The 18,825-nt window shown below is 38.9% G+C and overlaps 1 protein-coding gene across 3 annotated transcripts in view; it reads right to left on the reverse strand.

The window, feature by feature from the left end:
- The window catches only part of ASPH (aspartate beta-hydroxylase), a 523,279-nt gene extending 505,423 nt beyond the window's left edge, over positions 1-17,856 (reverse strand). For 2 of the 3 annotated variants that reach the window (XM_069100008.1, XM_069100007.1), the window contains exon 1: positions 17,843-17,856. The gene's annotated coding sequence lies outside the window, so the exon portion shown is untranslated. The remainder of the gene's footprint in view (positions 1-17,842) is intronic. The other variant, XM_069100009.1, reaches the window with a different exon arrangement.
- Positions 17,857-18,825: the final 969 nt, after the last annotated feature.

The following is an 18,825-nucleotide window of genomic DNA, read 5'->3' on the forward strand; positions in this document are numbered from 1 at the left end:
CCTTCCTTCCTTCCTTCCTTCCTTCCTTCCTTCCCTTCTGTATCTTCCGTCTCTTCCATCCCTTCCTTCCCTTCCTTCTCTTCCTTATTATTTTATTCCTTCCTACAAACATTTCTTAAGTCCCTACTACTCTATGCTCCAGTTCTAGGCACTGTGACAAATACAAATCTGAAAATGTTATGGTTTCTGGCTTTAAAGACCAATGAAAAACAGTGAAATAATGTTTTGATTCAGTATATTTTTTTTAAATCATGGTCGTAACGAAAGACATCATTGTAACAGAAAATAAGACTTTTCTGTTCTATCTCTCTCCCACTTTTCTTCTTAATGTTTTAACAATGTTCATTTTAGTCACCTCTGAGGGTTCTATTTAATGTGAAGGTAAGGGTGGCCATCATTTCTTTTAAAATTAGATGAATAGTAGACAAGGTTTATCTTGTGTCAAAAGACCCCATGAGAAGAGAGTATAAACAGTATTTCAGTGAACCTGACCCTCATTACTTCTCCATTCATATTAAAGTCAAGTTAGGAATGTGTCATAGTCTTTCTCTGAATGAATGTGTGTGATTAAAACCACTGCTTAGTTCCCTGCTGAGGGAAGTGGTCATTTTATTGTCCAGCTCCAGGTGAATGTGCCCTAGCATGTGTTTGCTCATCCTTATGAAAAGAAATGTATCCCATAAAATGGCAGAGAGATAAAAGGATGTACGTACACCTTAATTCACATCTTTCAGAATATCTTTTTGTTGTTGTTGTTGAGTTGTTTCAGATTCTCCACAACCCCATTTGGGGTTTCCTTGCAAAGATACTAGATGTAGTTTGCGATTTCCTTTTCCAGATGAGGAAATGAGGCAAGGTTAAATGACTTGCCCAGGGTCACACAGCTAGTAAGTGTCTTCAGTCATATTTGAAATCACAAAGATAAAATGAGTCTTCCTGACTTTAGGCTCAGCATGCTATCCACTGTACCACTTAGCTTCCCCTGTCCTAGCTCTTCCTAATGAAACTTTCACTTAATTCTGAACACTCTGAAGTAGCTAAGAATTATTTTTACTGTATACTTTATTTTTTTTTTTTTGCTTTTTGGAGGGAGGAATGTAGGGCAGCTGGGGTTAAGTGACTTGCCCAAGGTCACATGGTTAGTAAGTGTTAAGTGTCTGAGGCTGGATTTGAAACAGGTCCTTCTGACTCCAGGGCCAGTGCTCTATTCACTGTGCCTCCTAGCTGCCCCTACTGTCTACTTTTGTATGAATGTGGTTCTGTTTTCAAGAGCTATTCCAGCTCAGGGTTCTCTACAAGTGTGTGTGTGTGTGTGTGTGTGTGTGGGCTTCATTCTTCATAAGACTGTGTGTAAAGTGCAACAGATATCCCCAGCATAATCTGGTAGGATAGGAACATTCTCTTAGTGAGAAGGTACAAGGTCTTTTGGGAGCCAAGGAGTAGGAAAATTTGAGCCAGAACTGCGAAAGGGAGAAATGAGAGAAAATAAGAAAATGGCAGTTTTGTCTTGAGCTCCTATATACTATCTAGATTTTTTTCGATGCTAAGAAACAACACTCTGTCCAGGGCTTCTGTCATGGCTGCCCCGAGAAGCCAGGCTATCTGTACTGCTGCTGCTGCTTCTCTGAGAGGTCAGATCTCCCAATATTTCTCCTACCATGCCATGACAGGTAGAGAGTGGAGTAGGCAGGGAGACTGCTTCCTAAGTCACCATATCTGGTAATACCGAGAGTATGAAGATGATAACACATCACTGTAAAAGTTCCAAGACCACTTGATGAGTGTCCAAATTGACTTGGGATATATATGTAATGTTAATGTTATAAGTAATTGCAACATATGTTGGTATCTATGGCATATGAACCATATGAGTGGCCTAAAATATTATGCTTTTGTATATGACCTCTATTTTTGATTATGTATGCAAAACAGATATGATGCTATATATTATGCATTGCCTATGATTTCTGTATTTGGTTACTATATGAAATTCAGATGAGTGATGCTGTATATCATATTTTATGTAAATTCTTCAATATGTATGGCTGAAACAAGACATTTTATGTACAAGGTCAGCAAGTCCTATATTATTAATCTACAAGGTGAAAAATGATTATGTATGATTTTATATATATATACATATATATATACCAACACCCACACTCATCATATTATATATATATTTATATATATACATATATGCTAGCTCTGTGGGCTATGTATTCTGCTTCTACTGTTCCTTATCTTCTCTGAATCTGGTTTTAAAGATTTATTTTAAGATTTATCTAAATTTATTTTATTTTCTATCCTATATATTCTAAAAGATGAGTACCTGCATGTGTACTATATGCTGATTAATGATTATTTATTATATATAGGTGTGATTTACTTGTGCTGCAAATTCTTTATTTGAGAGAGGGTGTAAGGATTATAGTAATTTTGGTTGTTGGTGGAAAGTTGCCAGCTCCACCAAAGCCACCTGATCTTTGTTGGGGTTGCTCCCAAATTGATTTGTGTAGCAATTTGGAACATATTTGTGTTCAAAGAAATCCCCTCATTATAGATCTATAGCTTTTGTGCATTTTTGCCTGGCACGTAGTAAGGACTATATTGTTGTTTTTCAGTCATTCAATCATTTCTAACTCTTCATGACTTTATGGACCACAGTATGCCAGGCTGTTCTATCCTCTACTCTCTTCCAAAGACAGTACAAGCTCATGTTTATTGCTTCCATGACATTATCTGTCCTCTTTTGTCCCCTTCTCTTTTTGCCTTCAATCTTTCCCAACATTAGGGTTTCTTCCCAAAGAGTCCTGTCTTCTCATTATGTGGCCAAAGTGTATAAGTTTCAGCTTGACTATTTGATCTTCCAATGAAAGTGTTAATTAATTTCTTTAAGTACTAACTGATTTGATCACCATGTTGTTTAACGGACTCTCAAAAGTCTTCTCCAGTACCACAATCTGAAAGGGTCATTTCTGGTGCTCAGCTTTGTTCATAGTTAATTATTATTATTATTAATATATTCCTCAGGATGATTCTAAGAATCCTCAGGCTAATAATCCAGGAATAGAAAGGAGTTAAGAGAATGATCTCATTTTTACTTAGCAGAGATTTTTAGGGGCAGCAGGTAAAAAAAAAAAAGGAGTTAAAAAGGACAGATTTAATCTAAGCCTGAGGATTTCTGTTGGCCTTGGGTTGACAGATTTTATGACTTAAAAGCTCTGAGCCTTTTTTCTGCAAAAGGGGTAGAGCTAGGGGAGATGCATAACAGGTGAACACTAGAAGAAGGCAGCCAAGAACAGCAGCAGAAGCACATGGCAGAGAACAATGTGGTAAATCATGGCAGAGAAATCAGAGGACGCTAATTTACTGGAGAAAGCAGTTCGCCCAATGACATCAATCAATAAACATTTATTAAGTACCTACTATGTGTCAGGCACTTTTTTTTTTTAAAGCAATCGGGGTTAAGTCAAGGTTACACGGCCAGGTGTTTCTGGGTGGGTGCTAAGTGTCTGAGCCCGGGAATCGATCTCCAGGTCTTCTCAACACTGGAGCCGGTGCTCTTACTCTCTGTGCTACCTGGCCGCCCCCAGGCACTTTGTTAAGTACTGGAATTACAAAAAGAGGCAAAAGACAATTCCTGCCCTCAAGAAGCTAACAGTCTAGTGGGGGAGACAACATGGAAGTAAATACATAGAAAGAAGCTATATGCAGGAGAAATAGGAAATAATAAACGCAGGGAAAGCACTAGAATTATGAAGAGTTGGGGAAGGCTTTCTGTAGAAAGTGGGATTTTAATTGGACCTTAAAGGAAGTCAGTGAAGTCAGTAGTTGGAGCAGAGGAGTGAGGGCATTCCAGACATGGGTGACAGCCAGAGAAAATGCCTGGAGCAGAGAGATGGAGTGTTTTGTTTATGGAACAGTCAGGAGGCCAGTGTCACTGGATCAAAGGGTATGTGTTGGGGAGTAAGACGTGACCAGTCTGGAGAGGCAGGATGGGGCTAGGTTATGAAGGATTTTGAATGCCAAACAGAGCATTTCCTATTTGCCCCTGGAGGCAATAGGATGCCACTGGTATTTATTGAAAAGGGGGATGACTTGATTAGAGCTGTGTCTTAGGAAAATCACTTTAGTAGTTGAATGAAGGATGGATTGAAGTGGGGAGAAACTTTAGGAAGGCAGACCCACCAGCAGGCTATTGTAATAATTCAAGTGTGAGGTGATGAGGGCTTGCACTAGAGTAGAGGGTCTAGTTGAGGTTCTATTACATACATTTGTAGTGATTTCCTCCACCTTCATTCAGTAGCAGAAATAGGGAATAAACATTTATATGACAACCACCATATGCCGGGAACTGAGATAAGTGTTTTTATAAATATTATTTCACTTGATCCATAGAATAACCTGGTGAGGTAGGTGCTATTATAATCTTTATTTTACAGTTGAGGAAACTGAGACAAACAGAGGCTAGATGTGCCCAGGGTCACACTGAATGATATGAGTCCAGATTTGAATTTAGGTCTTCCTGACTCCAGTACCATTGCTCCACTAACTGCCTTTAGGTAGCACACTCTACCCTAATGTATAAAATTGTGAATAGGGAAAGACCAATTGAAATTTTAATGTCTTGTTTTGATTTTACATTACAAACATTTCCAGATTGCCCCCACTCAGAGAGCAGTAGGAGAAAGGTGATGAGTGGTGGTGGGAGTAATCCAAAGCTGAAGCCTGGCTGGGCATAATCAATAATATGAGTAGGGGGCTAGGGGTTCAAGAGAACAGGCCAGTAGAGAGTTGAATTGGTTTACCAAGGTATCATGATGGAGAAAACAGGAGAGAGTATGGGGCGGCTAGGTGGCGAAGTGAATAGAGCACTGGCCCTGGAGTCAGGAGGACCTGACTTCAAATCTGGCCACAGACACTTAACACAAAGCTAGCCATGTGACCTTGGGCAAGTCACTTAACCCCAATTGCCCTGCCTTCTCCTCTCCAAAAAAAAAAAGCAAGAAAAGAAAAGAGGAGAGAGTAGCTAAGTGCAGGGAGTTGACCTGGGAGAGAATTAAGGAGTCAAAGGACTGGAGGTTCACAGTCTGGATAAAGGGTCGTGTTTTGTAAGGGAAGGCAGAGGCAGAGATGAAAAGCTAATAGATTACAGTTGGTTAAAGGGATTTCAGGATTCCATTTGTGGGTGATGGCAAGATCAAGGATATGACCATCTTTGTGTGTGACTGAGGTGGGATAGAATAGCTCATGGGAGGTGAGTAGGTTGAAGAACTGAGTGGTTAGGGAATTTGAGAAAGAATCAATATGTATATTCAAGTCCCCTAATAAGAGGGCAGGTATTGAGGAGGAGAGAAAAATTGTAAGCCAGATATCAAACTAAATAACAAAATCAAAGTACAGGAAGAGCTCTGTGGGAAAGCAAGCAGCAGCTCTATAAGGTGGCATTTGAGTTAAGATTTGGAGGAAATATTAGTCATGAGAATGAGCCCTAAAATCTGAATTGGTTTTAGAAAAAAAATTATTTGTTTATTTGGCAGAGGAAAGCTGGAAGAAGACTCCCTTATCAGTCTTTGCCAGGTTTATATTATAGGGTTTCAGAGAAGAGTACCAGTAGATAAGCTATTTAGTAGAGAGGCCAGGTCCTAGGCAAGGTCTCTTGAGATGTATATCAGTAAGCCTAAACATTCAAATTAGGGGAACCCAAAACATAAGCATTGGGTGGACCCAAGACCTAGGTGGGATCCCAGCATTTTTTGCAGCTGTCTAACTTCCCTGGGAGCATCTCTGAGGTAAGTCTCACTTCTGAGTAAACTTTTGTATTAGACAATTGTTAGCCACATAAATCTAAGCTTAAATAATATTAATAAATGTTTTCCTAACAATATAATAGATATTATAAGAGGGAGATGTGAGGAAGGAATTAATTTCAGGCAGGTAGGACAACCTATGCAAATGTATGAAGGTGGAGGAATGTCATGTGTGAGGAAGGGCAAAGTGGCAAGTTATGCTGGTCTGGGGGAAAGGGAATAATAGATGATCTAGTTGGAAAGGTATATAAAAGCTACATTGCAAAGAGTTTTCTTTAAATGCCAATAGCAGTTTTTATTTGAGCTTTAAGGCAATAGATAACTACTGGAGCATCCTGAGAAGGTAAATGATAGCAATTAACTAATCAATAAATACTTGTTAAATAGGCGCTGAGAATATAAGTATAATGAATGAAACAATTCCAACTTTAAAGAAGCTTACTTTCATGACCTGATGTGTGTTTTAGGAATTTTCATTTGGCAGCTATGTTGAGGATGAGTTAGAGAGGTTAGATAGGGAGATCATTTATATAGAAGTGATCAGGTCTTAAACTAAGGCTTAATGAATGGAGAGAAAGATTTGAGAGATGAAAGCAGAACAAAGAAAACTTTGTCAAAGGATATGCACTATTTAGTAACTTTTTGTGTATAATAGTTATATCTTTTCTAAATCTACACCCCAAATATATCAAAGAAAGAAGAAAAAGGTTCTTTATGTATAAAATATTTAAAGCAGCTCTTTTTTGTGTGTGTGGTGGAAAGTAGTTAGAAACTTTGGAGGATGTCCAACAATTGAGGAATAGCTGAATAAAATGTGTTATATCAACGTGATAGATACTATTGTGTTACAAGAAACAAAGAAATAGATGATTTCAAAAAGATATGGAAGGACGTATATAAACTGATACAGAATGAAGTGAATAGTATCAGGTGAACAATTTATATTATAATATCAAAATTATAAGTGAACAATTTTGAGGACTTTTATAAACTAATGAAGAATGAAATGAGCTGAATCAGGAGAACAATTTAGATAATAACAGTTTCAAAACAAACAACTTTGAAAAATGCTAAGAACTATTATCAATAAAATGATTATTCATGTTTTCAGAGGACCAATTATGAAATGTGTTACTCTTGACAGAGATAGATTGATTTAGGGTATAAAATTTTGTATATATGTATGTATGTATATGTATGTATGTATATCTATACAGACATGTATACACATACACGCATATGTTTCATGGATAGGTAATAGTTTTTTTTCCCCTGAACTCAAGAAATAAGACAAGCATTTCCATAACATAGTAGAATAGAAAAAAAATAATTGCATATGAAACTACAAAAATATACAACTTGCTATTTTTTCTCTCTCTTTTTATTTTTTAGTTTACATCATTCATTTCCACAAGATTTTGAGTTACAAATTTTCTCCCCTTTTTTCCCCTAACTACCATCCCAAAACAGTGATCCCACTGAATATTCCTTCCCTCAATCTGCTCTTTCCCATATTTTCCCCCATTCCCCTCTAACTTTCCAACAGGGCATGGTAGATCTATGTGCCCCAGAGCATATATATGTGTATATATTATTTCCCATTTTTTAAGTAAAATAATAATAATAATATATATTTTAAACATTTGATTTTAAAACTTTGAATCCCAGAATCATTCCCTTCCTCCCTTGTCACCTACCCTTACTAGAAAGAGAAGCAATTCAATATAGGTTATTCATGTGTAGCTATGCAAAACATTTCCATAGTGGATATATTGTGAAAGACTGATTATATTTCCCTCCATCCTAACCCACCCCTCACTTGTTCTATTCTCTGCTTTGATCCTGTCCCTTTTCAAAAGTGGGTGCTTTCAACTACAACTTGCTATTTAAAAAAATATATATAATAAAGTCATCCAACCATTAGTCAATCAATCATTAAACACTTATTAAATGCCTAATATGGGCCAAGCACTGTGCTAAGCACTGAGAATACAAAAAAAATGCACAAGAAAGTCACTGCCTTCAAGGAGCTTGCAATGTAGTGGGGGATTCAACATGTAGAAAAGTATATATGAAATGAGCTATATACAGGACAAATAGGAATATATACAGAATGAATTAAGTGGTTTGTTTTGCTTGACTATACACATTTGTTAAATTTCCTTTCTTTTCCAAAGGGGTAGAAAGGTTAGAGGAAGAGAAAATAGATATCCATTATTTTTTTAAAATAGAAAAGTTGGGGGTGTTGGTGTTATGCTACAGAAGTGTAATGTTGCATGCACGTTCAGATGAGGCTAGTGCACTATTAATTTTACTTAACTGTTTTACTTTCTTATAAGAGTCTTCTCACAACGTGGGAGTAATCTGTAAATGTTTGTAAACAAAACATACCAATAAAAATGAAAGTGACCAAAAAAATCTCTAAGAAACCATGGTAACTGATTCTATGTAGGAGGCAAGGGATGGTAAGGAGCCTCATGATTATATCTGTGTATATAGGAATGCCAGGTGCCTATCCTTCAGCAGTTATGGTGACTGTAAAAAAATGTCTACTTTCTTCACTCAGTGGTTTTGCTGAGCCCTCTTCAGGTATTGCTGAAACATCCACACCAGGACGTGCTCAAGGAGATCTTTTTTAAATTCTTTTTTTATTAGCTTATTAATTTTTAGTTTTCAACATTCACTTACATAAGTTTTCAATTTTCTTCCCCTCCCTCCTCCATCACTACCCAAGATGTCACGCAATCTGATATGGGCTCTACACATACATTCCTATTAAAGACTTTAAACTCCTATTAAAACACATTAAACATTTTCACATTAGTCATGTTGCACAGAAGAATTATAATGAGTGGGAGAAACCATAGGAAAGAAAACAAAACATAACAAAGAAAAGCAAAAGAGAAAATAGTCTGCTTCACTCTTCATTCTGACTCCATAGTTCTTTCTCTAGACATGGATGGCATTTTCCATCATGTTTCTCAAGGAGATCTTTGTAATTACCCTGTTGTTTCTAGTCATGTTCAAAAGAGCAGTCAAGGGTAAGGTCCAAGTGCAGTGTATCAGAGGGTTGAAAGTGGTTGTGGTCAGAAGCAAAGGTACAAAAGATAGACCTTGGATTTTTTTTCCCAACAGAATATTTCTGGACAGTGTAGGGTAATTGCTCAAATTTGTATAGCACTTTGCCCATATCTTTATCTATATATATATATTCACCCACATATATGTTTATATATAAATTATATAAACAACTTTGTGATTTGCAAGTATATATATACATACAAATAGATAAAGCATTTAGTTGTTTGTAAAGGTAGATATTTGTATATCTAGATAAATATTTACATATATAAATATTTATATAAAACATTATTTATATGTTTATACATCTATCTACCTTTGCAAACTGTATACACTTACATGCATACATATGTACATACATACATACATATGTCATCTCATTTGCTTTTCACCATAACCCTGTGAGGTGTTATTATTTTCCTCATTTTACAATTCATGAAACAGTCAGAGAGAGGTTGTGATTTTCCTAGAGTCTCTGAGGCAGGATTTGAACTCAGATTTTCATGCCTCCAAATCTAATTGGAATTTTAATGCAGTGATAGGCAATCCTAATTTGCTGTGAATTTATAACTTTTATAAGGCTTCACATTAACTACTTGACCCCTTAAGCATCTCTTTGTCTTGGAGAGAACATCCTTAGATTATAGGGGTAGCTTTATAGTCAATACACACTTGTTAAGCACTTACTTTGTGCCAGGTACTGCGCTAAGCACTGGGGACATAGGTGTAATGGGAATTTGGCAAATGCTCAGGTTAATAAGGAGACGCCCGTTTGGGAGACATTGGCGATCTGTTCATAAGGAGCAGGAGGACTGATTCACATCTGAGGACATTCTGTGCTAGACCACCACATGTCTGGGAGGAATCCTTTTCCATTGACTGTGGAGCTGCCACTGTCTGCATCTCTAAAACATCTGACGAAAGCACAGTCCCTCTTTTCCCTGCTATTCTGACTTGAGAAGGACTTATTTACTCACAGCAGTTGATGCAGAAAACAGAGGTGGAGGGCCTGAGGGCTGCTGTCTCCCACTCCTTTAGGCCATGTGGCCCCAAGACACAAGTTTGGAGTTATGGTCTCTCTTGTTTGTCCTTTACAGGTCAAAGTGTAGGGAGGTCAGTCAGTCAATAAGCAATTGTTAAGAACCTTGATATACTAGGCAAAAATCAAACAGTCCTTGTTCTCAAGTAGATCACAGTCTAGTGGTGAAATAGCATGCAAAAAGTATATAAATATAGGTATGTGTGTATATTTATTATATATTTGGAGGGATATATATTTATATATGTATATGTACACCTTAGTGCACACACATATGTATATATGGATTGTGTATATTTTTATTGTTCATTTTTTAGTCATTTCCAACTCTTTGTGACCTCATGAAAGATTTTCTTTGCAAAGATACTGGGGTAGTTTGCCATTTTCTTCTCCAGCCCATTTTTACAGATGAGGAAACTGAGGCAAACAGGGTTAAGTGACTTGCCCAGGGTCACACAGCTAGTAAGTGTCTGAAGCCAGATTTGAACTCATGAGGATGAATCTTCCCGCCTCTAGGCCTGATGCTCTATCCGTTGTGCCACTTAGCTTTGTGTGTGTACATATATACACATACACGCATGCATACATACGTATGGAAAACACGTGGCATACATCTTGTTTGTTCAGGAGTCCCTGGGAGCTGGAGCTGTGGGGATCTTGGAATCCAGCAATACATGCTGGAGGTGGCAGTGTCAGCCTAGCAGAGAAACCCTGAAAAGGTGTTCCTAGTGCCAGCCCAAGGGGACTTTGGACTTGGACTTGGGAACTGAGTTAAACTGTGAGCCTAATCCCCAGTTCCTCCTCAAAACCTGAGAAAATAAGAGAGGGATCATGGCGCTGAGGAATTAAGAAGAAATGCTCTACCTTTGCTCTTATTATATACCTTTGAAGTAAATATTCCTTTCAATTAGTCAAAAAACATTTATTAGGTACTTACTATATGCCAAGTAGTGTGCTAATTGCTAAGGATTCAAAGAACCCATACCATCCCTTGTCTCTAGGAGTTCATAATCTGGTGGAGGAGACACATGCAAAGACACAAAAAAATACAAGGTCTACTTTGAAAATGAGTTCGGGGGGCAGCTAGGTGGTTCAGTGAATAGAGTACCAACCCTGAAGTCAGGAGGTTGAGTTCAAATCAAACCCTGAGTTCAAATCCAGCCTTAGACACTTGACACTTACTAGCTGTGAAACCTTGGGTAAGTCACTTAATCCCAAATGCCTTGCCTTCCCCGCTCTAAAGTGTGTGTGTGGGGGGAAAGGTGAGTTCTGTTTTGGATGTGATGATTTTAAGATGTCTACAGGACATCTATCCAAATTTAGATATCCAATATACAGTTGATGATGTGAGACTGGAGGTTAGGAAAGGATTTAGATTCGATAGAAAAAGTGGTGAATAATCTGCATAGAGATAAAAGTTGAACCCATGGGAATTAATGCAATCACTAAGTGAAACAGTATAGAAGGAGAAGAGAAGAGAGGGGTTCAGTAGATAATAGCTACCAAAATTTTGGGGTTATAAATCTTAATTGGGTTATAATTTTGGTATGAGTGGACACAAAAGTATAAATGGTCACTGAATGGTGATGGTAGAGGGAAATTCTGGAAGTATCATTGGGGAGTAAAGACTATTCCCACTCCTCCATCATGACCAGTGAGTTGGGGGTATAAATGAAAGTGAAAGCAGAACTGGGTGACCACAGATACAGTGTCATTAGAAGGGATTCAGATCTCAGTGACTGCCAGAGGATGAGGGGAATGAGAAAAGAAAAAAAATTAAGATGAAAGCAAGTATTTTAACAAGGAGAAGCTAGGTGTTGTAGTGAATGGAGCACTTGGCCTGGAGTCAGGAGGACCTGAGTTCAAATCTAGCCTCAAACACTATCTGTGTGACCCTTGGGCAAGTCATTTATCTTAGATTGTCCCAGTTTCCTCATCTGTAAAATGATCTGGAGAAGAAAATGACTGAGAAATAATTCATTTGGACCCCTGCTCTATCCCAATAGGTTTTAATCAGTTTGATATGATTCCATAGGGGTAATGATTATAAGTTCTATATATATTGACCCCAGACATGTGAACTGCAGATTGTAAGTTTGCTTACTTAATCATAGGAAGCTAACTAGTGACCTCCACCCTTGTTTTTCCTTGTTATGGTGACCAAGCCTAGTTTGGCAGAGGTGACTCAATTGCATGGAAAGTCCCCCAACTTATTTTTGTACCTCTGCACCACTCTCTGTTGTCCAACATGAGCAGGTGACCGTCTTATGATCACTTAGTCAGTGGAGATACCCCATGCTCTGCCCAACATGTGATCCTTCTGCTGATAAATCATTTTTGGCTTGTGGAGCAAGGTCTGCTAACCAATGGTATTCTGTATTTTGTATAGCCCCTTTAGAAAGCTCAGGTGTCAAATCTGGTATCAAACCTTAGAAAAAAAAGGCCCTGGAAGAAGGGAAAATCTCAAATCATGAGGAAGATCTGAGGTCCACTTCATTAGAGGGAACCATGGACCCTTTAATAAAGTTCCATTGGCTCAGAGCTCTGCCTCAGTTTCTTTTATTGTAGGTCGGACAATTTTAATACCCACGTGGCAAACCACTCTAGTATCTTTGCCAACAAGACTTCAAAGAGGGTCATGAAGGGTTGGGCATGACTTAAATGATTGAATTACAACAATAAGTACTTTAACAATGAAATGACAATTCCAGAGAAAACAGTGGGAGGTAGCTACGGGTAGGGATGTTGTAGAGCAGTATAAGGTTGAGATTGATGGGAATAAAGGATCGGGTAGTGGGGAATGGGAAATGAGGCTTGTAAAATTACAGGAAGTGGTGAAGGTTCAGAGTCACTGGGATCAGGAGAGTAGAAGAGGGTGTGTTTCTTACCATTGAGAAGTCCAGGTGGAGCATCAGGAGCTGGAGAGAGATCTGTGGAGGGAGGCAGGTGATTAGACTGTTCTAAGCCCTCCCTTGAGGTCCAACCTAGTAGCAGGTGGCAATATTGAGTTCTGTGAGTCCCAGGAAGCTGAATTCCCAAATAGGCAGGACTAGGTGAAGGTACAGCTTTGGAGAGTCTGGGCAGGTGGCAATTTGGGGTAACTCTGGCGTAAGAAATGCCTCAGAACTGCAGCAGGTCCTGGAGAGAAGACAGAGGTTATAGGTCTGGACACTCAGAGCTCCCTGGGAAGTCTCCGAGATGTGACCTTTCTTGTCTCCTTCATTACCTGATGCCATCTCCAGAGGGACCTGACAAGTAGTTACAAACAAGGTAGCACCTATGATATTTTCATCTTTGTCTTTTAAATCTTCCTCACATTTAGATGGAGAGAATTAAAATAAGTGGTAAGAAATGTCCCTGTTAGTAACTCAGCAGGAATGACTTCTATTATTGAAAGATACGAAAAACTGAGAATGAATTCTTACTGGTCAATCTCCTCTAAACATCTCTTCAGCAGTCTGTACCATATATTCAGTCTATTTGCTTGAGGGTAATGAAGTGAAATAATAAGTTATGATAAGATTTTACAAATAGTATAAACTAAGCTCCAATATAAGTATCAAGATTTTTTTTTCATTTTTGTTGTTGTGGTTTAGACTCCGCCCACTCAAGGACACCAAAAACTGTTGTGGTGGGGGCTCTGCCCACCCCAAAACTGTTGCGGTTTAAACTCTAGGATACCAAAAACTGTTGAGGTTTCATGTTATGTTGTGGTGGGACTGTCTCAAAGAATTCAGATTCAGATCATTTCTAATCGAAGCATAGGCATTTCTTGAGATTGATGGCTCTCCTGAAGCAGGCTAAGTTCCAACAGGAACTAGCCACTTCAGAGAAAGCAAGATGGGTTTTTATAGGATAAAGATGCAATTACATAACAAGAATTATGAATATTTAAAAGGCATGAGGGATTTGTTAAGGGATTAGGTAATAGGGAAGGGGTCCCAGCCACAGTGGAACAGTGCATGTGATTACCCACAATGCATTCAGAAAAACCCATCTGAGGGGGTATGTATGTATGATAAGGATATTATAATAAGCCTCTCTGAATCATAAGATCACTTTAGGTCAGTTCTTTACTTTTACTGTACAGGTGTCCACTTAGGGAAAGTTCCTTCTATTGTTTTGGGGTCCACATCCTGCTTGGACATGCTGGTGGTGCTGCTTTCTGATGGCCTGGGTCGTGTGGTCCTGTCTGAGACTAGATGGATGTGGTTGTGATTGAGTTCATGGACACACCTGCTGTTTCTGTGAGAATTATGAGGAATGGTTCAGGGGGAAGGGGTTAGCTAGAGGCAGTGCCTGGGATCCCATCACATAGACATGCCTACTGTTTCTGTGAGAAGTATGAGTTCATGGACATACGTGTTGTTCTAGTGAGCAGTGAGGCACATATGAGGATGTTAGGATATTGAATGAGGGGCTATGTGAGTGGCTAGGTAGGGGCAGTGGGCCTGCTGTTCAGTCAGGTCTATAAGGAAGTTAGAGTATTGGGGCTGAGGTAAGTTTATTAGGATCCCATCACTTTCATCTTTGATCAGTGACTGATGGTGTTGAAGAAAATTGAGCTTTCAATAACTCCATGAATGCATCAGGTCTCAGTAAAGCTGGAAGCTGATTTTGGCATATACTTGGGTTCCATAGACTCTGAGGAGCATACTTCTCTTCAGGTATCTCAATTTTGATTGTTTCAAGATGGAATAGAAGTCTTTTTTTCTTTTTGGAGTGGGGAAGGCAGGGCAATTGGGGTTCAGTGATTTGCCCAAGGTCACATGGCTAGTAAGTGTTAAGTGTCTGAAGCTGGATTTGAACTCAGGTCCTCCGGGTGCTCTATTCACTGTGCCACCTAGTCTCCCCAAAGGGAAGTCTCTTAGAATATAAATCATAGGATTACAGTGATCTCAGTTTCTTTAATATGTATGCCTAAAACTAACCATTTTAAGCACAAAGTCTGTATCCCCAAGATCCAGGGAAGAGTTTGTGTTCAGCCTCTAGCATGATGCCTGAGACATAGTTGGTTCTCACTAAATTCTCCTTGATTAATTTCACTTGAGGAAGGCACAATACTCTGCATTTGTCAGTATTTAGCAGGATCCTACCCTGCTCCTTACTGACAGAAAACATGTTATGTCAGGAATCAATAAAATCTGCTTATAGCCAAGCAAAGCACATGGTCCCTCAACATGATAACCGTGAAGCTTAGCTGCAAAGCTGCTCTGGGCAAACACCTCCCTTATGTCACTGAATATCTAATAGCTAAAGCAATTCAAAAGGAAGAAAGCAATAGCATTGTGCCATAGTAACCTCAGCACATGTGACCATTCACATCTAAATCATATTCAGGACAAATCCCAGGAATTTGCCCCGGTTCCTCACTGGAGTGTCACATTGGTTAGAGACTGTCCTGGAACCTAGGAAGCTTTAAGAAGAAAATAGAAACACTCTGGCATCAGAAGAGCATCATTAGGTCAATTGAATTCTGAAGAATGAGAGTAGAGGAAAAAGCATCTTTTCATGGATCCTGACTTTTTTTGTGAACACAAGGAAGAGAGGGTAAAATGTGATTTCTTTTGGGGGGGTGGGGGACATCCTATTAAACCCAACAATTGGGAGATGGGAAATAGATTTTCTGCCGAAAAGGGGACAAAAGATAGGATCTCTCCCTTTGCAACAGTGGCATTGTCAAGGAAGGAGAGTAGTTCTTTCTCCGGCACCACTTCCTTTCTGTTGTCTGGCCTCTAGCCAGTAAGAATAGCTATTCTCCTTAGACACAGATGCATCCTTCCTGTCTAAGTTTAGAAAGATGCTCTAAAGAAAGAACATTGATGGGGGATTTAAAGGGCAATGAAAACAATAAAAACCATAAACGGACCCATTGATCTAAAGGAGACTGGCAGGAGAAGCATGCTAAGCCTTTCAGCATTAGTGGACCATAGCTGCAGGTAGAGAACATGCTTACTCAAGTGATGCTTGAAATTACCAGTAAGGGGAAGAAAATTCTCCTCTACTGTTCTCAGCATATCTGTCTCAACTGAATCTAAGTGAAAGGACTTTCATTCAGGGGAGTCTTTCTGCACTATTGCCTAGATCTTCTCACGATGTCTAATATGGAGACACCAAATTTGGAGACCCTTAGAGTAGCCAAGATAGACCCTGGTCAGATTGATTTTTTTAGAGGATATATTTTCTTTATGATTCTCAATTTTTGAAGTGAGAAAAATTTATAGTATTCACCAATTGTATCTTTAGAACAGACACATGTTCATAGTACCATCCTTGCTCCAACACAAAACCAAAGGAAAAGATATAGTTTCTTAGAGACTTTCAGGCTCAATGAACGATATTGGCAAGGAAAAAAGAAAAAAAAAACTAAGAGGCAATAATACTTTAATCCCTCAGACATTTTTGCTGTGTGGTCCTGGGCAAATCACTTACCTACTTTCAGCCTCAGTTTCCTTATCTATATGTGGGAATAATAATAGTAACACAGTATAAGTATGGACTAAGAAAATATATACATAATGTCCCAAAAGTCTTAGGACAGGTTTAAGCTCTTATAAGTGGGCAGCTAGGCAGCACAGGGCACAGAATCTGACCTCAGACAGAGACTCACTAGCTGTGTGATGCTGGGCAAGTTATTTAATCCTGTTTGCCTCAGTTTTTTCATCTGTAAAATGAGCTGGAGAAGGATATGGCAAACCAGTCCAGTATTTCTGAGGAGAAAACCCCAAAGATTTGAACACAGTTCAAAGAACTGAACAAGAAGCCATTATGAACCACTTCAGAATTTCTGAGGAGAAAATTCCAATGATCTGAATACAGTTGAAAGGACTGAACAGCAACAAGAAGTCACTATAAAGTACTTTGCAAACCTTAAAACTCCATGTAAGTGCTAACTGTGATTATTCTTTTTCTAAGGTTCAGGGAGGTCATTCTATCCAGACACATTTTGTCTGGAAGACTTCTTTCCCTCGCTTTGTGTGGGTATCCCTTCGTGGCAATCACTACTAGACAGGTAAGGAAACTATTCCCTGAATATGTTCATCTATGTTAGAATATCATGAAAATAGATTCCAAATCTAATCAAAACTACAAAATTATAATAAATACAATTTGTCTCAGAGAAATAATTTTTAAAAAATGTACCTTTCCTTCTCTATGCAGGAGCAAGGGACCATGGGTGTGTAATATTGCATACAATGTCAAACTTAGCTGGGTTGGTTTTGCATAACTGTCTTCTTTCTTCAAAAAAAATTAGAGGGTATATTTTCCTGGGTATGGAAGGCATGAATTCATTTAGAAATGAAAGTGATTTTTAAAAACAAAGTATATCAGTAGAATAATATTATATATAAATAAATATACACATGTACCTAAACCAGAATCACAGGGTTGAGGGACACATCATCTAGTTTAACCCATTCCCTGAAAAGGAATTCCCTCTACAATATCTCAAATAAGTGAAAACCTCTATAGATGGGGAATATACTATCTACAGAGGCAGTCCTTGTATTTTGTGAAAATGAATTATCAGGGAGATTCTCCTCATATCAAGACAAAAATCTACTGCCTTCTGCATTACAAAATCTCAGATTGAGAAGGGACCTTAGAAGCCATCTACTGGAAACCATAGGTGAGCAGGAATCTTCTTTCCAGCATCCCAAACAGTGATTAGCCCTGGTTGAACAACTCATGCAACTCATTTCTCTTTTGATACCTCTTGATTTTAAGGATTTTTTTTTACCTTATATCCAGCCTAAATCTGCCACTCTTCAATTTTCCCCCATTGTGAACACAATCATTGCCTTTCAGCTCAACCACACCCTTCCTCAGTTCCTATGGCTTCCTGTTCCATTGTGTTCTCTTCAGCATGTGCTTTGTACCCTTTAGTCTATAATTCTTCCTCTTACACTTCCCCATGTACTCCTACTCAATAAAAAAATAATTGTTTTCTTATTACTTGCGGGATCAGATGCAAAGTCTTCTGTTTGACATTTGGAATTCTTCATTGCCTGGCTTCTGCCTAACTTTCCAGCTTTTTTATGCCTTGCTTCCCTCTACCCACCTTGGCTTCACTGGCCTAATTTTAGTTTCTTAAAAGATGAAATTTCATCTCTTGTGTCTGGGCCTTTATAGCAACTGTCCAACATGTGGGGCCTGCTCTTCCCTTGTTTCTTCTTGGTTTCTCTGGCTTTCTCCGAGCTTTTGCTTACACTCCACCTTTTGCAAGAGGCCCCTGACAAAGGCCTGGGTGGCCACAAACCCTGCTAGGATTTGCTTCCTACTTTGGGAAGTGAAGAAAGTAAGACCAGCCCTTAGACAAGAGTGGTTGTGCAGGAGGTATTTTTCATGCATGGCAATGACAGGAATTTGGGAGAGTCTGTGGGAGAACAGGAGAGGCAAAGTTGTCCCAGGACAGCCAGCAGCAGGAGGAAGGAAGAGGGGCTGAATCTGCAATTATCTTCTCTAAAACCATGAGGGATGACCTCCATCTGTATGGATGAGTCTTGAAGTGCACATGACTGTGTGCTTTATAACTTACCTAGGATCAGGAGCCAGAAGTCAACAAGAGAAGAATCTTACCCGCTGCCAAAGTCTTACTTCCATTTCTGTTTTCTAAAATTTACTCTGATAATCCATTTGATGGATTTTACATACTATTTCTCATAAGCATCTATAGTCAATCCTGTCCTTATATTGATGGGTGTCCTTTTGTGACCAGAAGGTATAATGGAGACATTTAACACAGAGGTGGGGAACCTGTGGCCTTGAGGACATGTCCTCGGGAGGGGGGGCCCTTTGACCGAATTCAAACTTCACAGGACTGAACTTGAGGACCTGGAGGGCCACATGTGGCCTTGAGGCCACAGGTTCCTCACCCCTAATTTACCACAT

This window comes from Petaurus breviceps, unplaced genomic scaffold (assembly GCF_028583685.1).
Source record: "Petaurus breviceps papuanus isolate PSGF00001 unplaced genomic scaffold, PetGlider_PUasm1.0 38, whole genome shotgun sequence".
Taxonomy (NCBI): domain Eukaryota; kingdom Metazoa; phylum Chordata; class Mammalia; order Diprotodontia; family Petauridae; genus Petaurus; species Petaurus breviceps.